The sequence below is a fragment of the Artemia sp. Qi Xiang Cuo genome, chromosome 11, assembly GCF_049724085.1.
Source record: "Artemia sp. Qi Xiang Cuo chromosome 11, ASM4972408v1, whole genome shotgun sequence".
NCBI classification, from domain to species: Eukaryota; Metazoa; Arthropoda; class Branchiopoda; order Anostraca; family Artemiidae; genus Artemia; species Artemia sp. Qi Xiang Cuo.
In genome coordinates this window covers 39,341,789-39,368,838 of record NC_142804.1, presented here as the reverse complement: position 1 = coordinate 39,368,838, position 27,050 = coordinate 39,341,789, and positions in this window count along the sequence as shown.

Genomic DNA, 27,050 nt, shown 5'->3' with positions numbered 1-27,050 from the left:
TCACATAACTTTGACCACAAATTTACCGTTGAGATCTAGCCTAGATATATGACTGATTACAAACAAGAAAAAGCCTAAGGCTTTTTCTTCTTTGGAATAAGAAGAGACGAACCTCAAGGAATCAGCTAGCTAACTAAGTCTAATTTATGCAATGGTGTGTTCTTTTAATGATCCTCTTTTAACATATAAGAATATCGCAGTGGCGGATCCAGGGGGTTGAGGGTGACGCGCGCCCCCCTAACGTAGTCTAAAGTAAAGCGCCAATGACGCAGTATGTTTTAGGCTTCTGCAGTGAGACGATACCCAAACTCTTGTTGGTAGTTATTTTTATTCGATTCAAACTTGATTTGCATATTCAAAATAAGTTTCACTCGTTTTAAGATTTATTTATTCATTTACATCAATATATACTGTATGTTTGTTCGCATTGATTGCTTATTTAATTTCTGTTCGTTTTAAGTTTGATTTATACTTTAATAGCAAAATATTTGTTTTTACGTTTTAAGCTTGATTTTCATATTCAATCTAAGCATTACTCGCTTTAAGATCTATTTATTCATTTATATTATTACTTGTTGTATACTTTTTGCTATGATTGTTTATTTAATTTCTGTTCGTTTTGGTTTTTATTTGTTCTTTAAGAGTAATTTTTGGTCGTTTTTAGTTTGAATTTAACATGTATTTATATTTGCTGAGCTTAAGTTTAACATGGTCTTTACTTTTCATTGAAAACGTTATTTTTCGGAAAGTTTTTTTTAAATTAATTTTTGTTAATTTTTTATAGCAAAAAATTTTTATGGCAAGGAGAGGGGGTGCTTACTGTCCGATTATTCTAGACTTTCAAAACGGATCTAGAACTTTCAATTTAAATCGAATGAGGCTTTTTTCAAAGTCTTTACGATTACCTCTTTGATAAAAACCTTATATATGAACAATAGACAGCTTACATAACTTGTGGACAGCGATTGACAATAACAATGGATTGAAAAAATAGCTCCGATAAGGGGGTTTAGACCATTTCACTTGCTGACACAAAGGGATCACGACTGTTTGGAATTGACCTTAATAGGAATTTGTGTGCCAAAGCAATTTTCCATCTATCACAGAGTATATATTTTAACCTTATAATTGGATTATTATAATCGATTTCCTATGTGTTTTTCCCATACAAAACCCCTTCCCATAAGTTATAAACCCCCCTTAATAAGTTATGCCCCAGGGCATAACTTACAACGCCTACCCCTGGGCCCTGGTGGGCTGTGTCGATGCCAGACTTTTTTGTTATCAGAACTTTGAACTATTTTAACAAAATGTATATCTCAAAATTTCTATCTGATGCATTTAGGGCGTGGAGGAGGGAGAGGGGCTAGTTGCCCTTCAATCTCTTTTGACTCTTAAAAAGTGAAAGAGGACTTTCAATTTTCAATCAAATGAGCCCTCTCTAAAGTTTATACGAGCATCCCTTCCATAAGAAATAATATGAAGGATTCGGAGAATCCTTACATTACAACTCTTGCCCTGAGGGCTTTGAGGGAGTTGTAATCCTCAAATACCTAATTTCCAGAACTAATAACTACGTTTAATAAAATGGTTGTCTTGAAATTTTGATTGGATGTGTTTGGGGAAAAGGTGGGCGTGAGAGGGGGGTTAGTTGCCCTCAAATCACTTTCGACTATTACAAAAGGCACTAGCCCTCGGAATTTCCAATCGAATGAGCCTTTTTTGAATTTTCTACGACACCGCCTTCTATAAAAACCTTATATGCCCCCAGGTCAGAACTTAAAATCCTTGCCCTGAGGGTTGTAGGGGATTGTCCTCCTCAAAAATATATTTTCTATCTGAAAATCAACTACGCTGAACAAAATGGGTATCTCAAAATTTTGATTGGATGTGTTTGGAGGAATGAAGGGCGGGGGGGGGCTAGTTGCCCTCCAATCACTTTCGACTATTAAAATGGGGCACAAGCCCTTTTAATTTCCAATTGAATTTGCCTGTTTTGAAGTTTCTACGACAACGCCTTCTTAAGAACCTTATATGCCCCCAGGGCATAACAGTAGTAACCAAGGTACTATTTTGCTTGCCTGTATAGGAATTCCCATGTTATTTGCTTGCCTGTATAGGACCATGCTATTTGCTTGCCTGTATAGGAATTCCCATGTTATTTGCTTGCTTGTATAGGACCATGTTTTTTGCTTGCCTGTATAGGACCATGTTATTTGCTTGCCTGTATAGGACCATGCTATTTGCTTGCCTGTATAGGAATTTCCCATGTTATTTGCTTGCCTGTATAGGACCATGTTATTTGCTTGCCTGTATAGGTCCATGCTATTTGCTCATGGACTAGATTTCTAATTCGTATATTTTTTGATAACTTGATAGATGATTTGAATAAAAGGAATTCAAATATTTTGCCTATGAAATAGAAGCTAACTCAATTTGCGAAAAAGGTATTCCATTTGCACAACTCTGATCTGATTGAATTGTCGCCTGACAATGAGATGTAATCACAGCTAAGCCTTTTGTTATTGCGAGAGAGTTATCCAATTCTCTTCTTACTGTTAACTGACAGAGTTCCAAACTAAAGGAACATTGAACATTTTTTCTGATTTTGTGGGTTTTCGCAAGAAAATAGCTGGTCTTTAGCAAACTTAGCCATAGCTAGTTGAAACTCTACATAAATATCTTCATTTTTAGCCTAATTGCGTAGGTGCTAAATCAACATTGAACATTTTTTTCTCATTTTGTGGTTTTTCGAAATAAAAAAGTTTGTCTTTAGTAAACTAACCAATAGCTAGTTGAAACTGTGCATAAATATCTTCATTTTTAGCCTAATTGCGTAGGTACTAAAGAAACATTGAACATTTTTTCTGTGTTTGTGTGTTTTAGCAAGAAAATAGCTGGTCTTTATCAAACTTAGCCATAGCTAGTTGAAACTCTACATAATTATCTTCATTTTTAGCCTAATTGCGTAGGTACTAAAGGAACATTGAACATTTTTTCTGATTTTGTGTGTTTTCGCAAGAAAATAGCTGGTCTTTAGCAAACTTAGCCATAGCTAGTTGAAACTCTACATAAATATCTTCATTTTTTTGCCTAATTGCGTAGGTACTAAAAGAACATTGAACATTTTTTCTGATTTTGTGTGTTTTCGCAAGAAAATAACTGGTCTTTAGCAAACTTAGCCATAGCTAGTTGAAACTCTACAAAAATATCTTCATTTTTTAGCCTAATTGCGTAGGTACTAAAGGAACATTGAACATTTTTTTGATTTTGTGTGTTTTCGCAAGAAAATAGCTGGTCTTTAGCAAACTTAGCCATAGCTAGTTGAAACTCTGCATAAATATCTTCATTTTTAGCCTAATTGAGTAGGTACTAAAGGAACATTGAACATTTTTTCTGTTTTTGTGTTGTTTTTGCAAGAAAATAGCTGGTCTTTAGCAAACTTAGCCATAGCTAGTTGAAACTATTCATATATATCTTAATTTTTAGCATAATTTCTCAGGTGCTGAAGTAACATTGTTCTCTTTTCCTTATTTGATGTGATTTTGCAACAACATAGCTTGTCTTTAGCAAACTTAGAACAAACTAGATAGAAATGCGAATCAACATATTAATTTTTATTCTAATTGCGAAAGTACTAAATGAACTTTGAACATTTTTTCTGATTTTGTGTGTTTTTTGCAAGAAAATTGCAGGTTTTCAGCAAACTTAGCCATAGCTAGTTGAAACTCCACTTAAATATCTTATTTTTTAGCTTAATTGCGTAGGCACTAAAGGAGCATTGAAATTTTTTTTCTGATTTTGTGTGTTTTCGCAAGAAAATAGCTGGTCTTTAGCAAACTTAGCCATAGCTAATTAAAACTCTGCATAAATATCTTAATTTTTAGCCTAATTGCGTAGGTACTAAAGGAACATTGAACATTTTTTCTGATTTTGTGTGTTTTTGCAAGAATATAACTAGTCTGTAGCAAACTTAGCCATAGCTAGTTGAAACTCTGCATAAACATCTTCATTTTTAGCCTAATTGCGTAGCTACTAAAGGAACAGTTTTGTTTTATCAATTGGTATCAATATTCTGTTTTTTAGAATTTCAGTTACTATTGAGTCTTACGTGCCTGAAATCAAGAATTAGAATATTTAATTAGCTGTTTGGGTTTTCAGACATAGTTTCTAAGATGTTCATTGGTGTTAGGTTCCTGGAGGAGTTTTATGACTCCTCCCTCCAATGAATTCAGATGGTTTTAGAACTCATCACCCTAGCCATAACTCCATTCAACCTTGAGCGAAGATATAAAAGTTTGATGAAGTATTTTTCTACTTAACAACTACATTAATAACTTCCAAGATGATAGGACTGTATGACACAGAATTTATCAGTTACTGAGAATTCAATGACTCCTCCCCACAATGACTTCAAGGGGTTTTATGACTCCTCCCCACAATGAATTCAGATGGTTTTAGGACTCATCCCCCTAGCCATAGCTCCATTCAACCTTGAGCGAAGATATAAAAGTTTGATGAAGTATTTTTCTACTCAACAACTACATTAATAACTTCCAAGATGATAGGACTGTATGACACAGAATTTATCAGTTTGAAAAAATCATCTTGTGGTGTTATATTTGAATGTGCATTTTTATTATTGTCTATGGAACTCGAAGAAATTGACTGTTATCATCGGATAGTGAACTATAACATGTTTGAGTATGATAAAAGCTTGTGGAGTACTACATTACGTCATATAAACAGACTGGGATTCTTCGATAGAGTGATTACACCACTTAATAATGCTGGTCGGGAACTGAGAAATGTTCAGGAAGTCAGTGAAATTTGCAGCTTTTTCGGGGTTGAAGCGCTCTACGTAAAGGGCAATGTACCTACAGATAAAGTTTTAATTCAAAACTGTGACCCTAGGATTCCACTTTTCAATCTAGAAGAGTTTAAGTGTCCTAAATTTGAAGAGGGTTATCACCGTCCTGAAGACGAGGTTAGGTTCTTCGCACAGTGTATACCTAAGAACATACCTGATCGTGATAAATCCATAAGACATGGTAAAAACTATTCTATATCATGGGACCATCGTTTGTGGATGTTTAAGAGTGAACACTAAGTACTATTTTTATGTAAACATTTGTTGTTGTGTTTTTTTTTCTCAAAAAAAAAATCTGTTAATACGTTTAAGCAATAAATATCTTTAAGCTTAACCCTTCTTTGTTCTTTAGAATAGTTTTATTGTAAGCAAGTAACAAACTCTTTCCTGAAGTCACATCTTTGATACACAATGGAAAAACTTCATTTAAGAAACTATGAAAAATTGTAAGCAAGTAAGTAACAAATTCTTTCTTGAATTCACCTCTTGGATACACAATACAGAAATTTCATTAAAGAAATTATGAAAAAATTGTAAGTAAGTATCAAATTCTTTCTTGAACTCACCTGCTGGAGAAACAAAGACATTTCGTTCAAGAAATTATGACAAAATTCTAAATAAGTAACAAACTCTTTATTGTTTACACGACTTAGATACACGATGTAGAAATAAAATTCAAGAAATTATGAAAAAATTCTCAGTAAGTAACAATTTCTTTCTTGAAGTCAACTCTTGGATACACAATACGGAAATTTCATTCGGGAAATTATGAAAATATTTTTAAGTAAGTAACAAAATCTTTTTTGATTCCCCCTCCTGTACATAGGATACAGATGCTTCATTCAAGAAGCTATGAAAAAAATCGCAAGTAAATAACTTTTTTTTTCTCTTTATCCTAAACTATTTTCATTTACCTAAACGATATGGAACTTTAATTCAAGAAATTATGAAAAAATTATATTTAAGTAAAAAGTAATTTCTTGAAGTCAACTCTTGGATACACAATACGGAAATTTCATTCAAGAAATTATGAAAAAATTGTAACTAAGTAGCAAATTCTTTCTTGTATTCACCTGTTGGATAAACAAAAAGACGTTTCGTTCAAAAAATTATGACAAAATTCTAAGTAAGTAACAAACTCTTTATTGTTTTACGGGTTAGATATACGATGTAGAAATTAAATTTAAGAAATTATGAAAAAATTCTCAGTCTAAGTAGCAAATTCTTTCTTGAATTCACCTGTTGGATAAACAAAAAGACATTTCGTTCAAGAAATTATGACAAAATTCTAAGTAAGTAACAAACTCTTTATTGTTTTCACGAGTTAGTATACGATGTAGAAATTAAATTCAAGAAATTATGAAAAAATTCTCAGTAAGTTACAATTTCTTTCTTGAAGTCAACTCTTGGATACACAATACGGAAATTTCATTCAAGAAATTATAAAAATATTTGTAAGTAAGTAACAAGCTCTTTATTGATCTCACCTCTTGAATATACAGTACAGATACTTCATTCAAGAAACGTGATTGAACACGTTTTGAAACTACATGCTATTTGCTTGCCTTTCCTTGGCACATTTCCAAACGAGCGGGGATTCCCCACTGGTTCCTACACATTGCAAAAAGTTAGCAGTACGAAAAATCCACGTTTTCAGCCAGACTGGTTTTTTAGACAAAACCCATTTTTAGTGACCAATAAGAGACAGCGGAGGTTGCTCATTATACAATAGTTTGATTGGTGATTGGTTACACACCACGACGGTGCATACATAGTGAGAGAGACATGCAAAGTCGACATAGCTTTATTTCATCTTTTTTAGATTAATTTAGATGAGGTTACGTGCGCGCACCTAACCTCGTTAGGTTTCTTTTATGAAATTTCTACATCATGTAGCTAAGTGAAAATTGTTTGTGATAAAGAGAAAAAAAGTCACTTACTTGCGATTTTTTCATAATTTCTTGAATGAAGTATCTGTACTGTATATCCAAGAGGTGAAATCAATAAAGAGTTTGTTACTTACTTACAAATATTTTCATAATTTCTTGAATGAAATTTCCGTATTGCGTATCCAAGAGTTGACTTCAAGAAAGAAATTGTTACTTACTGAGAATTTTTTCATAATTTCTTGAATTAAATTTCTACATCGTGTAAACAATAAAGAGTTTGTTACTTACTTAGAATTTTGTCATAATTTCTTGAACGAAATGTCTTTGTTTATCCAGCAGGCGAATCCAAGAAAGAATTTGCTACTTACTTAAATTTTTTTCATAATTTCTTTTATGAAATTTCTGTATTGTGTATCCAAGAGGTGACTTCAAGAAAGAATTTGTTACTTACTTACTTATAATTTTTTTATAGTTTTTTAAATGAAGTTTCTGCATTGTGTATCCAAGAGGTGACTTCAGGAAAGAGTTTTTTACTTGCTTACAATAGAACTATTCTAAAGAATAAAGACGGGTTAAGCTTAAAGATATTTATTGCTTAAACGTATTAACAGATTTTTGTTTGAGAAAAAAAAAAACACAACAACAAATGTTTACATAAAAATAGTACTTAGAGTTCACTCTTAAACATCCACAAACGATGGTCCCATGATATAGAATAGTTTTTATAGAATAGTTTTATAGAATAGTTTACCATGTCTTATGGATTTATCACGATCAGGTATGTTCTTAGGTATCCACTGTGCGAAGAACCTAACCTCGTCTTCAGGATGGTGATAACCCCCTTCAAATTTAGGACACTTAAACTCTTCTAGGTTGAAAAGTAGAATCCTAGGGTCACACTTTTGAATTAAAACTTTATCTGTAGGTACATTGCCCTTTACGTAGAGCGCTTCAACCCCGAAAAAGCTGCAAATTTCACTGACTTCCTTCTGAACATTTCTCAGTTCCCGAAAAGCATTATTAAGTGGTGTAATCACTCTATCGTAGAATCCCAGTCTGTTTATATGACGTCATGTAGTACTCCACAAGCCTTTATCATACTCAAACATGTTATAGTTCACTATCCAATGATAACAGTCAATTTCTTCGAGTTCCATAGACAATAATAAAAATGCACATTCAAATATAACACCACAAGATGATTTTTTCAAACTGATAAATTCTGTGTCATACAGTCCCATCATCTTGGAAGTTATTAATGTAGTTGTTAAGTAGAAAAATACTTCATCAAACTTTTATGTCTTCGCTCAAGGTTGAATGGAGTTATGGCTAGGGGGATGAGTCCTAAAACCATCTGAATTCATTGTGGGGAGGAGTCATAAAACCCCTGGAAGTCATTGTGGGGAGGAGTCATTGAACTCTCGGTAACTGATAAATTCTGTGTCATACAGTCCTATCATCTTGAAAGTTATTAATGTAGTTGTTAAGTAGAAAAATACTTCATCAAACTTTTATATCTTCGCTCAAGGTTGAATGGAATTATGGCTAGGGGGATGAGTCCTAAAACATCTGAATTCATTGGAGGGAGGAGTCATAAAACCTTCCAGGAACCTAACACCCATGAACATCTAGAAAACTATGTCTGAAAATCCAAAAAAGCTAATTGGATATTCTAATTCATTATTTCAGGCACTCAAGAATCAATAGTAACCGAAACTCTAAAAAACGGAATATCGATACAAATAGATACAACAAAAATGCTGATTTATTAGCTACGCAATTAGACTAAAAATGAAAATGTTTATGCAGAGTTTCAACTAGCTATGGCTAAGTTTGCTAAAGACCAGCTATTTTCTTGCGAAAACACACAAAATCAGAAAAAATGTTCAATGTTCCTTTAGTACCTACGCAATTAGGCTAAAAATTAAGATATTTATGCAGAGTTTCAACTAGCTATGGCTAAGTTTGCTAAAGACCAGCTATTTTCTTGCGAAAACACACAAAATCAGAATAAAATTTTTCAATGTTCCTTTAGTAGCTACGCAATTAGGCTAAAAATTAAGATATTTATGCGGAGTTTCAACTAGCTATGGCTAAGTTTGCTCAAGACTAGCTATTTTCTTGCAAAAAAACACACAAAATCAGAAAAAATGTTCAATGTTCCTTTAGTACCTTCGCAATTAGGCTAAAAATGAAGATATTTATGCAGAGTTTCAACTAGCTATGGCTAAGTTTGCTAAAGACCAGCTATTTTCTTGCAAAAACACACAAAATCAGAAAAAATGTTCAATGTTCCTTTAGTAACTACGCAATTAGGCTAAAAATGAAGATATTTATGTAGAGTTTCAACTAGCTATGGCTAAGTTTGCTAAAGACCAGCTATTTTCTTGCAAAAAACACAAAAAATCACAAAAAATTTTCAATGTTACTTTAGTACCTTCGCAATTTTGCTAAAAATGAAGATATTTATGCAGAGTTTCAACTAGTTATGTCTAAGATTGCTAAAGACAAGCGATTTTCTTGCGAAAACAGACAAAATCAGAAAAAGTGTTCAATGTTCTCTTAGTATCTAGGCAATTAGGCTAAAAAATGAAGATATTTATGCGGAGTTTCAACTAGCTATGGTTAAGTTTGCTAATGACCAGTTCTTTTCTTACTAAAACACACAAAATCAGAAAAAATGTTCAATGTTCCTTTAGTAACTACGTAATTAGGATAAAAATGAAGATATTTATGCACAGTTTCAACTAGCTATGGCTAAGTTTGATAAAGACAAGCTATTTTCTTGCGAAAACACACAAAATTAGAAAAAATGTTCAATGTTCCTTTAGTACCTACGCAATTAGGCTAAAAATGAAGATATTTATGCAGAGTTTCAACTAGCTATGGCTAACTTTGCTAAAGACATGAACCATTTCCATAAAAAAAAGCTCTTAATAGAACTTTTTAAGCGTGAACTCCTATTTTTCAGACGAAATTATAGAAAATATCGTCAAAACACACTTCTCTGTTTCAATTGTGTACATTTTCACATTTTCTGATTAAAATGTGTATCTTCAGTCAGAAAAGCATAGTTTCAATTCAAAAATGAACCATTTCCATAAAAATAGCTCTTAATAGAACTGTTTAAGTATGCCCTCCAATTTTTTCCAATGAGACTATGCAACTCAACCGCATTTAACTAATCCCCATGTAACTGAATCCGCATGTAACTGAACCCCCATGCAACTGACCCCCCCCCCCCATGTAACTGAACCCCTGTATAACCGAAACCCCGTACAACTGAACCCTCGTGCAAGTCAACCTTCGTGCTACTGAACCCTCAGGCAATTCGATCCCCATTTAACTAAACCTCCATGTAACTGTACTCCGTTTAACTTAACCCATCGTGCAACTCAACCCTCCACGCACCCCATCTTCCTCAAAACACTGTTCAACTATTTGTTGTTAAATTTTTTTATTTCTAAAACGATTTTGAATTGACCTTACTCACAAAAACATCACTTGTGTATTATGCAGTACATAACCACCCCATCTCCTCCAATTCGCAAATCCCATTACCCCTTTTTTTTGCAAATGTTAATCAAACATTTACGATTCATCGTTAGGCATTTTTCAAATTTATAACAAATTACCTGAGTTAACAGCTCCTTCAGGCCTCCAAAATTGACCCCTCCCCTCCCTGCCCTCAGAAATGGGGGAGTGAAGGGAACTTTAGATCCTATTTTAAATTGACAATAGTTATCAAACATTACTTGTGTATTATACAGATCATATATCTCATTACCCCTTTTTAAATGTTAATCAAATAATTCTGATTATAGTGTCCGATTTTTTTTGTCTGCTTTTCAAAATGTTCGTATTTGGAACTCTGTCAGTTAACAGTAAGAAGAGAATTGGATAACCCTCTCGCAATAACAAAAGGCTTAGCTGTGATTACATCTCATTGTCAGGCGACAATTCAATCAGATCAGATTTGTGCAAATGGAATACCTTTTTCGCAAATTGAGTTAGCTTCTACTTCATAGGCAAAATATTTGAATTCCTTTTATTCAAATCATCTATCAAGTTATCAAAAAATATATGAATTAGAAATCTAGTCCATGAGCAAATAGCATGGACCTATACAGGCAAGCAAATAACATGGTCCTATACAGGCAAGCAAATAACATGGGAAATTCCTATACAGGCAAGCAAATAGCATGGTCCTATACAGGCAAGCAAATAACATGGTCCTATACAGGCAAGCAAATAACACGGTCCTATACAAGCAAGCACATAAAATGGTAATTACTATACAGGCAAGCAAATAGCATGGTCCTATACAGGCAAGCAAATAACATGGGAATTCCTATACAGGCAAGCAAAATAGTACCTTGGTTACTACTCATAACTTAAAACTCTTGCCCTGAGGGTTGTGGGGGAGTGTCCTCCTCAAAAACATATTTTCTATCTGGAAATCAACTACACTGAACAAAATGGCTATCTCAAAAGTTTGATTGGATATGTTTGGGGAAAGGATGGGCGTGAGGGGGGGCTAGTTGCCCGCCAATCTTTTTCGACTATTAAAAAGGTCACTAGCCCTTTAATTTCCAATCGAATGAGCCTGTTTTGAAGTTTCTACGACAACGCCTTCTATAAAAACCTTATATACCCCCAGGGCATAACTTAAAACCCTTGCCCTGAGGGTTGTGGGGGAGTGTCCTCCTCAAAAATATATTTTAAATCTGGAAATCAACTACGCTGAACAAAAATGGCTATCTGAAAATTTTGATTGGATGTGTTTGGGGGAATGATGGGCGTAGGGGGGGGCTAGTAGCCCTCCAATCACTTTTGACTATTAGAAAGGTCACTATACTTTTGAATTTTCAATCTAATGAGCCTTTTTAGAAGTTTCTATGACAAAGCCTTCTATAAAAACCTTATTTGCCCCCAAAGCATATCTTAAAACCCTTGCCCTGAAGGTTCTGGGGGAGTGTCCTCCTCAAAAACATATATTCTAACTGTAAATAAGCTACACTCAACAAAATGGCGATCTCCAAAGTTTGATGGGATGTGAGGCGAGAAATGATGGGCGTGGAGGGGGGGGCTAGTTGCACTCCAATCACTTTTGACTATTAAAAAGAGCACTAGCCCTTTTATTTCCAATCGAATGACCCTTTTTTGGAGTTTCTACGACACCACATTCTATAAAAACCTTACATGACCACAGGGCATAACTTAAAACCCTTGCCCTAAAGGTTGTGGGTCAGTATCATCCTCAAAAATACATTTTATATGTGAAAATCAACTACGCTGAACAAAATGGCAATCCGAAAATTTTTATTGGATGTGTTTTGGGAATTCATGGGCGTGGGGGGGGGAAGGGGGCTTGTTACGCTCCAATCACTTTCGGCTATTAAAAAGGGCACTAGCCCTTCAATTTCCAATCGAATGAGCATGTTTTGAAGTTTTTACGACAACGCCTTCTATAAAAACCTTATATGTCCCCAGGGCATAACTTAAAACCCTTGCCCTGAGGGTTGTGGGGGAGTTTCCTCCTCGAATATATATTTTCTATCTGGAAATCAATTACGCTAAACAAAATGGCTATCTGGAAATTTTGATTGGATGTGTTTGGGGAACTGATGGGTGTGGGGGGGGGGCTAGTTGCCCTCCAATTAATTTTGACTATTAAAAAGAGCACTAGCCCTTTGAATTTCCAATTGAATGAGCCCGTTTTGAAGTTTTTAGGACGAAACGTTCTTTAAAAACCTTATATGCCCCCCAGGGCATAACTTAAAACCCTTTCCCTGAGGGTTGTGGGGGAGTGTCCTCCTCAAAAAGATATTTTCTATTTGGAAATCAACTACGCTGAACAAAATGGCTATCTGAAAATTTTGATTGGATGTGTTTGGGGAAATGATAGGCGTGGGGGGGAGGGGGCTAGTTACACTCCAATCACTTTCGACTATTAAAAAAGGCACTGGCTCTTTAATTTCCAATCGAATGAGCCTGTTTTGAAGTTTCTACGACAACGCCTTCTATAAAGACCTTATATGCCCCCAGGGCATAATTTAAAACCCTTGCCCTGAGGGTTGTGGGGGAGGATCCTCCTCAAAAATATATTTTCTATTTGGAAATCAACTACGCTGAACAAAATGGCTATCTCAAAATTTTGATTGGATGAGTTTGGGGGAATGATGGGGGTGGAGGGGGGGGGGCTAGTTGCCCTCCAATCATTTTCTAATATTAAAAAGGGTACTAGAACTCTCGATTTCCAATCGAATGAGCCTTCTTTGAAGCTTCTATGACGACCCCTTCCATGTGAAGTGCCTCTGGGAAAAAAAAATAATAAATAATAATAAAACATTGGAGCCGTATGGCCTTTACTATAGGCAACGCTACAGCGTTGCCTCTGATTTAATAGCTCACGGATTGATTCTGTATGCCTTGTGAAAGTATTGTTGCCTTTAACCTTGTTCAATGAGAACTAAACTTATCTACGATATTGTTCTTTGATATAAACTTAGTAGAAATCGTTGTTAGAAAAACATCATTACCGAATTTCTTTTCTTATAAGTATGAGCAAACATTTTTAAGACATTTTCTTGACTGACACCATTTATGATTAACTACATCGATCCTTTATAAAAATAGCGCTATAATAGCACAAACGCTCTACTAATATTTCAGTTACTATTATATTGATATATACCATTATAGTATAATTGAGTATAGTATAATATACTATATATTATAACATGATATAATAGTATCAAATATTATTATATTAACTAATATTTCAGTTACTATAAGCCACCGTTTGTGTTTTAGTTTCAAACTTTGTAAAAGATGCTTTTATTATATTCATTTTAATTACTACATGCCTTGGTTTGTTCTTTACTAGGTTTCACACATCTTTATAACCATGATATCTATGTCTCCATTTACATAGAACTATACAAATACTTTTCATAATTCTTATTCCAATGATCGTCTTTTAATGTAATATTATCTCAACTTTTAGTTACTATGTGCCGTAGTTTTTTGTTTACTAGGCGTCAGATATTTATGATGAAACATACATAGTCCCCATTTATAATGAACTGTATAGATCCCTTATGTAACTATATCAAAGTGCCTTTTATAATAACTTTATTTTCGTTCTTTATTATAATGTCTCCGCTGGTACAACGATAAGCACACGTGCTTGTAACTAGTGGTTAGGATAGCTGGGAATCATCAAGATTGGCCAAAAATTGCAGTTTTTAGTGGAAAAATTGATTCTAAATTAAAAATAATTTGTTTTAATTATAAAAGGTTTTTAACCCCATTGAACAACTCTCTACGAGGTTCTAGTGCCAAGCTATCTGTGGAAAAGAAAAAATAGAAAAAAAAGTGAAAAAAAGAAAAAGATGCCGTTGATACAGAATATCGTAATAGCTGCCACTTTTCTTGATTTTAAAGCCAATATATTTCCCTTGTTGTTTAAGCCAAGGGACGGTAAGTTTCCTATATAGGGGTTTCGGATAAGGTGGTTCTAATGGAGTACTTTTTGATCTGACTCTTTCTTTAGGAATTATGGGTTATTGTATTTCATAATATTGGACGTAATCGTCTCTTACTAGGTTGCTAGCTACCGCTGCAACCCGGATATTCATCAGCTTACCTTAAATTCACAGGCCTAGATAAACATCATGCAATTTTAGATTGCTGCATCACAACACCGTAATTCTTTCTCACTTACCCTAATTCAGAAGGCTACCGTATTAAAGTGACTCCTGGCCCAAAAAGACCAGGGTTGGCGAAACGGCTATCTAACTCTCCATATTCATTATTTGCTCAACAAAGTTATATAACAAACCACTATATTTATTTTTAGGATTTTGATTTACAATATTGAAAATAATTAGATAACTGATGAAAATAATAATTAAGTAAAATGATATTGAACGATACAGCTTACCGCCCTGATCCAGTCTTAGTCACATAACCTCTTACTCGATTGAAATACAATTTCATTTTGATTCAATCCTTCGAGGTCCTTATACAATTATTCATACGTTACGATACGATACGATACGAATTTATTATGTCAAATAACATGAATTAAGTTAGACCCAATATAATTTAAATAATTACTCTTACTTGTCACTTATTTATTAAAATGAGATACAAAATACTGTCGAAAAGACAATCTGTATCTGTTGGTAGCCACGGGCTTACAAGGCTTGAGTTTATTCTGGTGCCTTGTATTACACCCTGTTCTTGCCGGTTCAGGGAGCAAATCTCGATTCCTGCTTGACTCCAAAAGCTTCTGTCCAAAGGCCACTGTAAGCTGGTGTCGACTGGCATCAAGTCCATCTAGGTCTAGGATTTTAAGGCTATCATCATAATTCGTGAATTCCGGACCTAATATCACACGGGTAGCTCGTTCCTGCACATTCTCAAGGTCATTTCTTTGCTCTTTACTTAGCCCCAAATACCACACAGGACAAAAATACTCTAAGATACTCCGAATGTACAGTTTATAAAAATTCAACAGTGAAAAACGACTAAAACCGAATTGCTGAATTGTGACTAGATTACGCAACGCTATATTCCCCTTCTTAGTATAACTATTTACATGACATTTTTGAGTTAAAAGTCAAACCTAAAATTATCATATTATTTACAATTGGCACATTTATATCACTTTGACTAGGAACTCATTGAATGAATCCTTCGAGTTTCTCATATAATTTCAAAGCTGGCAATTCTTCTCCTATGGGATTTCATAGCCTGAACATACTTCATTACATATCTCCCCCCTTATCGAAGGCTCGCCAACACGACCCCAAAATCAGAACCAAGGTCCAAAGCCAATTTTCTTTTTTGAGAAAAGGAAAGCCGTCGCAAAAAATTTGGTCCAGCAACAGACTAACTAGCCGCTCATCCAACCTATAAAATTTAAGGCAAGGGAATACCAATTCCCAAAATAGCAAACCAAAGTGAAACCAAGGGGACCAAGGAGGGGTTAATAATTTCTGGACCATCAAACAACCTTATCAACCTCCAAGGATCAAAACCAGGCCACACAAAAAAAATTGAAACCTAACTTTAATTTACATCTAAAATTGTAGAAATATTATGCTTAGGGTGGATGCCATAGACTTGTCCAGAAACAATGCATACGTCCCTAGTGGGTGGGGTCACGTCTTTTAAACATAATTTGCTTACTTTTAAATTGATCTAAGCCAAGAAAACATCCACGGAGAACCACGAGGAATCAACAACAAGGGAGATGATAAAGAGGAAAAATACCTTACTAGGGGAGCCAAAAGGTAAAATAATATCAGTAGTATGCTAAGTATGGATTTGCTTGGGGGCCTAGGAATTCCCATGCTATTTGCCTGGGGCCATACGAACCACGTTCTACAGAGGTCCTAGGAGCCACTGAAATTTATCAAGTTGAACGAACTTTATATAAGCCATCCCTTAGGGCACTTATGACCTTTCAAAGAGATTCGCTTGAGGCCCTAGGAATTCCCATGCTATTTGCTTGGGGCAATAGGAACCACGTTCTATAGAGGTCCTAGGAGCCACTGAAATGTATCAAGTTGAATGAACTTTATCTAGGCCATCCCTTAGGGCAGTTTTCACCTTTCTAAGAGATTCGCTTGGGGCCCATGGAATTCCCATGCTATTTGCTTTGGACCATAGGAACCACGTTCTATAGGGGTCCTAAGAGCCACTGAAATTTATCAAGTTGAATGAAATTTATCTAGGCCATCCCTTAGGGCAGTTATCCCCTTTCTAAGAGATTTGTTGTGGCCCATGGAATTCACATGCTATTTGCTTGGGACAATAGGAACCACGTTCTATAGAGGTCCTAGGAGCCACTGAAATGTATCAAGTTGAATGAACTTTATCTAGGCCATCCCTTAGGGCACTTTTCACCTTTCTAAGAGATTTGTTGGGGCCCTAGGAATTCCCATACTATTTGCTTTGGGCCATAGGAACCACGTTCTACAGAGATCCTAGGAGCCACTGAAATGTATCAAGTTGAACGAACTTTATCTAGGCCATCCCTTAGGGCACTTTTCACCTTTCAAAGAGATTCGCTTGGGGCCCTAGAAATTCCCATGCTATTTGCTTGAGGCCATAGGAACCACGTTCTATATTTTTTTTAAGTTGGCAAGGTATAATGTGGTCTAACATGTTTTGAGAGTATGGCCGAAATTATATAACTTAAGCAGACTGGGTTTTTTTTGTTATTAATAAGAATTTCATAAGAATGTACGTCGTGAGTTCACAAGCACATTTTTTTTTTTAGTTGGCAAGATATAATGTGGTCAAACATGTTTTGGGAGTATGCATAAAATTATGTAACTCAACCAGACTGTTTTTCGAGCCAACATCCATTATTTATTCGTCCTTGGGACTTTGTATAAAATATTCATACATTACAATTTAATTTTCATTATGTTTTAACATATAATACATGATACACTGAATATTATTAACTTTGAAACAATGGATACTTCAATTGTCGTCAACGTGAGTATAGCTTACTGAATTTCTTAATTTATTTCCAGATAAAAATTATTTTACCAGTAAATTCAAATTTCAGGGGGAATTAGCCCCCTCCCCCTCCAACAATACAAACCCTAAAATATGATGAGTATACTCGCTAGAAAACGCAAAGTACGCTTTTTTTCTATTATGTAAAACAAAAACCTCTTCCTCCACTGCTCTGTTACGAGCATAATTCCTTAGTTTTAGTTATTTCGTTCAAAATGGCCATTTTCCTAATTGTGTGTTTAAGATATTTCGTCTTTTTCCGGTCTAAAAACCACATGTGTTTATAATTACAGAGAGTCCCTTTTGAAGCCAGAGCTCAAATGTGTCTTATCTGAGTTATGAAAACAAAAGCTTGATGATTAAGACAAGGATTTGTGTAATTCTCGTCAGAAAACTTAGAATTTATATAAAACCAAATCGTATTCTAATATTTTCTTGGGGAGAAAATTTTAAGTTTTGTATTAATTTGGATTTTAGCTCACATTTAACAAACTTAGTCGTATTAACAAACTTAGTCGTAGTTAGGTGAAAGTATGCATAAATATCTTAATTTATAGTCTAATTGCATGGCTACTAAAGGAACAATGAGCATTTTTTTTTTTTTTTTGTGCTTTCACAAGAAAATAGCTCGCATTTAACCCTATAGAGGCAATTGTTGTAAAAAAACAACACTGTACTTTTTGAGCTTGGACTGTTATCTTGCTGTAAAAAAATACTGGTTTTATCAACATCTTTCGATGGGGCTGAAAGATGGCAGTCGATTGATACCTTCAGGGAGCTGCTGCGTGACATGTGGCCTAAACAGTGAGTCACCAAACCAAGGGATAAGAAAAACGAATGAAAACGTAGGCAATTTCTAAGCTAGAAACTGGAAAAAAAACGAAAAGGTGGGAGATTCCTTGCATGTCATATGCGTATGAAATATATACCTTTTAGAATTACTGTAGTTGAAATTCACGAAATGTGCAAGAATTTTGATCAGTAGCAAGATAAACATCCTCCTGTTATAAAAATACAATATCGGACGATCGTGGCTCAAAATTGTCAAACGAATAACTAATTTTTGTTTTCTTTTTAGATGGCGGAATCTAACGACAGACTAAGAAAACGAGCTCAAAATCGCCGAATTGACGCAGAAGAGGCGGCCAAGTATATTTTTGACATTCGAGAAGACATGTTTTCTGACTTGTCCGACGATGATGATGACGATGATCCAGACTTCCTGTCTCCAGAAGATCTTATCGATGATCCTGATGCAGACTTGTTGCCTCTACTGGACAATCTCCGATTCATCTTGGAACAGGATGACGTGGAGGCTAACACTGAACCCAGTGACGATGAATCGGAGGAAACTTCACCCTCCAGTCAGCAACAGCAACCGGTAACAGCAAGTACTGGAAAATCAAAGAAGAAATCGAAAGTCGTGACTGAAGGGCTGCCCGCTCCTCACAGATAGTGAAATAAAGAGACGAGAGAGAGGAACGTCAGATTACAGGACTGACATTCATTCTGGCGTTATTGTAGTGAAATGGTTAGATAACAAAACGGTTTGCTTGGCTTTGACGTATGCAGGAATAACGCCACAGGATACGCGCAGACGCTGGAACGTTAAGGATAAATCCAGGGTTGAAGTTTCAATGCCAGCCATTGTTTATGAGTAGAACCATTATATGGGTGGTATAGATTTAGTAGACATGCTGGCGGAGATGTGCCGAACTCATCTTCGGACACGAAAATGGTATATGAAAATCTTCTGGTGGCTTATTGACACAGCAGTCTGCAATAGATGGCTTCTTTTCAAGTCAGACGTCAAAGCACTGATTTCAAGGACAGACGAACCGATGATCTTGAGAGCCTTCAGGTCTGAAGTTGCTGCAGGGTTGTATGCCTCGGCGCGTGTGATGCCCCAACGTAAACGTGCTAGACCATCCGCAGATGTAGAAGCAAGTCCCAGCCCCATTCGAAGTTGCAATCGAATCCGACCGGCAATATCTGATCAAGCCGATGGACTTGATCACTGGCCAAAAAAGACTGAAAAGCAGAGCCGCTGCAAAGAGTGCAAATCGGGATATACCACTTTTGAATGCGAAAAATGTGACCTTCCACTGTGCCTTACTGCCAAAAACAATTGTTTTGAAGCCTTCCACGCCAAGTGAAAATGCCCCATTTTGATATACTCGAGAGGCTGATGTTGTATTTTTACAACACGGTCTAAAATTGACAATTTTGAATAAATCATGCAAAAAAAAATTTTTTCGTCAATTGTCTGACCTAAAGATTACATGGCAAGCGTTGGAGATTTTTTCTGGTATTCGTTCCTATAGTGGCCTGTCAAAGGTTAACGAACTTAGCTGTAGTTAGTTGAAAGTGTGCTTAAATATCTTAATTTTTTCTTCTGTAAAAAGGGAAATCGTTTTTCCATGCTAAATTTTTCTTCTTTTTAAGGAGGAGGTGATGGATTCGTACAATTACTCTCCCCCGAAAAAGAGAGCTAAGGCTAACGGCGTTGCTCCAAACCAACAAGTGGAGATAGCTCACCCATCGGGAGTCACTCACATCCATTCCAGACCCCTGCTGCCTGTCCAAGACCCACCTGTGCCAGCCCCTATGCAACCGGGTAGAAAGCTGAAAAGAGAGTCGATGATAGCTCATAACGTTACTGCTGCACAAGATTGTGAAGTCACCCCCTATCAAACATTGCCGGGACCTTCCCGATCAATGCAAGGTGAGAATGATGTGACCCGTGCAGCCCTCAACATGCAAGCTGCAAATCTAAATGTGAGTTTTCAAATTTTATTTCTCGCTAATGATTCTTTTTCCCAAGTCAATTTGAAGGACTGAGAATTGTACCGCTAGACATAATTCCAAGATTCTAATTTGCATAATAAAGAATTTGATATGAGATGCGAGACTTAACAGTTTCAATTTTATCATTTGCTCCGGAAAATCTTTGAAAATAACAGACTACACATTGAAAATAGGCTATTTTTAAGAAGATATCATGATTTACACTATTTTATTGTGCGTGCGTGTGTGTGTGTGTGTGTTTGAGCGGTGCATGCGCCGCGTCTACCCAATAATTCATGGAGATAGTATAATGAATATTGCTAATTCAATAACGACATAATGATTTTCACTATTTTGTTGTGTGTGTGTGTGTGTGTGGGTGTGTGTGTGTGTCTTTGTTTGGGTGTTTTTGTGTGTGTATATGTGTATGTGTGTGTGTGGGTCTGTGTGTGTGTGTGTGTGTGTGTGTGTGTGTGTGTGTGTGTGTGTGTGTGTGTGTGTGTGTGTGTGTGTGTGTGTGTGTGTGTGTGTGTGTGTGTGTGTGTGTGTGTGTGTGTGTGTGTGTGTGTGTGTGTGTGTGTGTGTGTGTGTGTGTGTGTGTGTGTGTGTGTGTGTGTGTGTGTGTGTGTGTGTGTGTGTGTGTGTGTGTGTGTGTGTGTGTGTGTGTGTGTGTGTGTGTGTGTGTGTGTGTGTGTGTGTGTGTGTGTGTGTGTGTGTGTGTGTGTGTGTGTGTGTGTGTGTGTGTGTGTGTGTGTGTGTGTGTGTGTGTGTGTGTGTGTGTGTGTGTGTGTGTGTGTGTGTGTGTGTGTGTGTGTGTGTGTGTGTGTGTGTGTGTGTGTGTGTGTGTGTGTGTGTGTGTGTGTGTGTGTGTGTGTGTGTGTGTGTGTGTGTGTGTGTGTGTGTGTGTGTGTGTGTGTGTGTGTGTGTGTGTGTGTGTGTGTGTGTGTGTGTGTGTGTGTGTGTGTGTGTGTGTGTGTGTGTGTGTGTGTGTGTGTGTGTGTGTGTGTGTGTGTGTGTGTGTGTGTGTGTGTGTGTGTGTGTGTGTGTGTGTGTGTGTGTGTGTGTGTGTGTGTGTGTGTGTGTGTGTGTGTGTGTGTGTGTGTGTGTGTGTGTGTGTGTGTGTGTGTGTGTGTGTGTGTGTGTGTGTGTGTGTGTGTGTGTGTGTGTGTGTGTGTGTGTGTGTGTGTGTGTGTGTGTGTGTGTGTGTGTGTGTGTGTGTGTGTGTGTGTGTGTGTGTGTGTGTGTGTGTGTGTGTGTGTGTGTGTGTGTGTGTGTGTGTGTGTGTGTGTGTGTGTGTGTGTGTGTGTGTGTGTGTGTGTGTGTGTGTGTGTGTGTGTGTGTGTGTGTGTGTGTGTGTGTGTGTGTGTGTGTGTGTGTGTGTGTGTGTGTGTGTGTGTGTGTGTGTGTGTGTGTGTGTGTGTGTGTGTGTGTGTGTGTGTGTGTGTGTGTGTGTGTGTGTGTGTGTGTGTGTGTGTGTGTGTGTGTGTGTGTGTGTGTGTGTGTGTGTGTGTGTGTTTGTGTTTTTGTTTGTTTGTTTTTGGGTTTGTTTGTTTTTTTGTGCTTTTTTGTGGGCGTGTGTATTCGTGTGTGAGTGTGCGCGTGTGGGTGTTTCTGTGTGCGTATGCTGTGTAAGCGCCGTGTCTACTTGATAATTTATTGAGACAGTGTAAATTCAATAACAATGTAATGATTTTCACTGTTTGTAATTGATACTAACAACTGTTACAACAAACAAACAGTTTGTAACTGTTTGTAATGATACTAACAAAATTTGTAATTTATTATGCATTTGTTCTGTAAATAATGTTTTAAGCAAAAGTATTTAGTTTAAATAATTCTCGGAGGAATTGAGTTTTATGGATGGTATGGAAAAAAAAATTAACATGATTTTTCAACTTTATGAAATAATGCTTATTTCACATAGAAAATAAAACCTTTTTTCTATAGATTAATAATATAGCACCACCATTGAGTGATGAGACATCAGCATTTACTGGACCAATTCTATCACCACCAACGGAGTTCAGTGATGAACCTACATTAGTTCTAGAGAATATGGAGTGGCATAGAGGTTTCCTTAATGATGCTTTTGGGGAAATGGCTAGCCTAGACGACTTAAATTGTGATATTGACATGCTTGAGGATCCGGAGTGGGCAGATAGTTTTATGCATGAGCATTTAGGGGGTGTTACTAGTGCAACTGAACCGGGTCCTCATAACGAAATTCCAACACAGGACAATACAGGCTGGCTCGATCAATTGTCTCCAAACACCTTGGAATATGTGCTATCAGGCTTAGGGGACCTCATGCCATCTCCAACCAATGTTATTGAACAAACTGGGGATGGTGCTATTGACAATTCTGTGTCACCCCCCACCATTCCGCTTAATGATATAGCTAGTACTAGTAGTAATACAGCAACAACAACACCAGTACCCCCTCTTCCAGATTTTTTTCTATCCAACTCTGCCTTGCAACACACAAAAGCCTACATCGCCAATTTCGGTGATTCCTTCAACTCTTTAGTGTCCGGGAATATAATAACAGATCCCTCGGACTTTATAAATTCATATAATAATAAGATTCGAGCCATTCTTGAACAACAGAGGGGAGCGTGGGGGGTGAGGGTCAGTTTAAAAGCATCAATAGAACTAAAAATATTTTTTTAAATGAAAATGCGGATGAAGTGTATCCAAAATGCTTGCGAACAGTGATGTTGGCAATTCGCCCGCATTGATTAAATGATGGGGAGGTCTTTCTAAATTGGGCAAATAGTACTAAAAGTACGTGGGACCAGTAAAATGAGGGAGGTAGTGGGTCGTCGGTTTTATTTGTTGAAAGCTTATAGTTTAGTATTTGTAGGTTTAAAAAGGATTTTATTTTAAGTTGGTGGCATAAGGGATGGAGGGCAATTGAATAAAAATATCATTCAGATTTAGAAGGGAGTCAGGGAGTAAAAAGAATCTTTTTCGATGCGAGGCTGCAATGTTTCACGTATTCATTTTTAGTTGCAGCATACAGACCACTTCAAAAAGATGCATCTAAGCAAAACTTGGATAAAATGGCAGTTAAGGGTAGGGAGGGTTCAAAGTTCCCAAAAGTAGATTTTAATTGTTTAAATGGTCAATTTCCCGTGACACTAAAAGGAATAGATATTTTTGAGCGGGCTAATGCACATTTAAAGATTGGTGTCACAGTTTTACATTATGAAACCGAATTTTAGGAGGGTCAGCGTTTTGATAAAAAGGGTATATTATTTCCAGTGCGGGCTCCTTCAATTGAATCAATAGAACATTGGGAGTGGCTTCTATACACCCTACCCACAGACTCCGATTCAATTGGTCATTTCAATCCAATTACGGATATTAGTAGGGTTCTAAGTGAGGGTAAAGATCGGGGTGGTGTGTGTTATTACTGTCCAACATGTCTCTTCAGATTTCGCTCTGATTTAAAGTTAAAGCATCACATGAAACACTGTAAACGTCATGGATACCAGGCTGTGGAGACGGTAAGCGGAGATAGAGCGATCTTACGTTTTAAAAATTTCTAAAACACGCTCCTGCCGAGCAATAAGATCGCTTTGGACTGCGAAGCTAAACTGACCGACGTGTGCGATCCGTCAAATTCAAATCGTGTTAAAATACATGAAGCCATAGGGGTCTCTTACGCTCACGCGCAACGAGATTCCAATTACACCATGCAAGTGATGGATCTAGGTGAAAAGTTTGTTGACGGTGAAGACTGCATATGCTTGGCATTGGTCAGTAATCAAAACAGCGAACGTTGGAATTTCGCGCCTTCGTTATACAAACTATCCTATGCTCCTATCACCAGATGACATAGTGGCCATTAAAAATCGTAAAATGTGTTTGGTTTGCAAGGGAGAATTTGATGATGGTGTTGGGAATGGTGGGAGGAGGAAGGTGATCGACCATGATCATTTTTGGCAGGAAATTACATCGGGAGGGAGTAACTTTAGAGGGGTAGCACACCAGTCATGCAATTTAAACGTTAGACAGCCATATTTCGTTCCTGTTTTTATACACAATTCCAATTACGACTTAAAGTTTGTTCTACCGGCGTCGGCCCGCATTGCCAAGTGTGGAGTTGTAGATGACGCATGGATAGATGGTTCTTTTTCATATAATATCATACCCAAATCATCGGAGAAGCTACTGCTGCTAGAATTCATGTGGAAAACAGTTGACAAGGGTAACACGTGCCTGAATAAAATCCGTTTTTTAGACTCTTTCAGCTTCTTCCCCAAATCTTTAAGTCAATTGATTCAGGTACAGAAAAGTGACAATTTTGATAGCTTCCCCCTCCTCAAACAGCGCTTCCCCGACAATGAAATGTATGCTTTCTAAACATGTGAGGGTTTATATCCATATGACTATTACAACTCCGGCTCAAGGTTAGATGAGGTGTCATTACACCTCATTGAAGCTTTTTACAATTCTCTTACCGAGAGTGAGTGCACCACTAATGAAACCGAAATTTCTAAGAGGGTTTGGGCAAAGGGCGGATGTAAAAATGGGTGGGATTATTGTAAACTATACTTGACCAGTGACGTAATCACTCTTCTGGACATTGTGTGAAAAAATACGGATAAAATCTATGGGGAATTTGGGTTGGATTTAGGTTATTATTTTTCCACTCCTCATTTGGTTATGGAATTGATACTTAAAATCAGCAAATAATAAATAGGTCTGATCGACGATGTGGATCAGCATCTGTTTGTAGAGAGATCAATGAGAAGTGGGTATGTTTTTCACGGGGATTGTATAATGAAAACTGATCCGAGTGGAAAGCACACCGATGAAAAGTCAGACGCAGTGTTTTTAGATATGAATTCTCTTTACCCATTGGCAGTATGTCACTAATGTTTGCCGTGTGGTCATTTAAAATGGCTTGACAATCTATATACTTTAAATCTCCCCGACCTTTCCAGTATCGAGGAGATTGGGACATAGGCATGGTTCTTTTTAAATTAACATTGAAATATCCATGTACACCCTAGACTCGGTAGAAGACTTTGTTTTTCCGTGCATAAATGTACAGATTGATAGGGACTCTCTGAGCCTTTACAATTTACCTTTAGCAGAGGACGGGAGTATGCACTGGGTACCTTCAAAACCAAAAACTAATTGCCAACCTCAACCCGAAACACAATATCGTTGTTCATCACGTGCTATTGAAATGGACGGTGTCCAATGGTTTCAAGGTCACAAAGATCCATAGAGCCCTCTAATTTGATCAAAAGCCTTACATGAAAACGTTTATTGATACCTTTGTCAGTAAGCGTTCGCAAGCGAAAATGAAAGTTGAAAAAGAAGTCTATAGACTCATTTTGAACTCAGCTTTTGGTAAAATATGCCAAAGCGTACGAAACAGAAGTCGATGTGACATTGTAACCAATCCCAAAGATTGTGCTCGAATCATTGCAGATCCAAACTTCACATCGTTCACGATCAAAGACTCTGATATGGTGCTCCTACACCGTAAGAAAAGAAGCATTGTATTAAATAAAAATATTGCAGGCAGAAGTGCAATAACTGAAATATCCAAGAAACTCATGTTGTCATTTTATTATAATGTATGCAAGGTACAGTGGCCGATTAAGTGACAAGTTCAAGTGTATTACAGAGACACTGATTTACTCCCGTTATAAGTCAACACTAAAAATCTATTCCATCATTAGGAAAATGGTGAATAAAATAACTCAAGAACAAACTACACTATTTGGGACAAATCCCTCTACCCAGAGCTAGTGAAACGCCAGGCCCCAAATCAATTGTTAATGCTAAAATCTGAAACGGGTAGCGATCTGATATCCAGTGGTCTGATCTAGAAATTTAAAAAGCTGTAAATAAAAGTGATATTATTTCAAGTGCTTTATTCTAATAAATGTTTTATTTTTTCTATAAATAAATAAACAAAAAAAAGTGTATTTATTTAAGTGTTTTATTTTCTTCTCTGTGCCTTTGTAAATGTTGTATTTTTTATTATAAATAAATTTTAAAAAAATTTATTTTTTCATTTTTAATGTGCTTTCATGTTCAATGTAATATTTTTTAAGTATTGTCACTTTTTTATGTATATAAAAAAAGGAAATACCATTCTGTATTCTTCTTCTTCTTCTTATTCTCGAACGGAGTAGCAGTAATAGGCGATCTAGAACCTCAATAGACGGATTTTGCATAACATCAGTTTGCTAGTGGAACTGCTGAGGGGAACTTGTGTCAAAGCGTTACGCCCTACTGATCACGTCTGTGTGGGATGCCGATATCATGCAAATTGAACGTCCTTACTAAAATAATTAAAAATGGTAACTATTGGTAAGTGGGGAAGCCGAAAAAATCTACTACTGCCGCAGTATTTGTTATGAGTCATACGATAAAATAAAATCAACTTCCACGACGGGACTGGTGCTGTTACAATTCATACAGGGAGTTGATGTTTTCAACATTTTCGAACTAAACTCTTGGCTGATTACTAAAGATCTGACAGGATATATTTAACAGTGCTCACAGCAAACCCTGCAGCTCTTCAATGTTTACTCTCATCATGAACAAATTTACGTTACTCTTGTTCTACACAATCTGTTTCACTAAAGCAAATGTATGCAAAAGCTTGCATTCAACGTTAACTACTATACCACCTATAAAGTAGTTCATGCTTATCGCTCGCTCATAGCTCTCAATAAACAAATCTACCCAAGTATCAATAAATTTCTGCTTCTCATGCGCTCACATGCACATAGTGAAACAAATATTCATGCCCAAGTAGATCTTAGTCCAAAAACACCCGAGGATTTGCGTGTAGTCACAGATATTTTTGACAATGAAATTATAGTATATCTCCCCGTGAACACTAAAAAGACCTATTAGTTGCTATCATGACACTGAAGAAACTACATGAAAATAGACATCTGTTTTCTGTTCTAAGCACTTCAAAA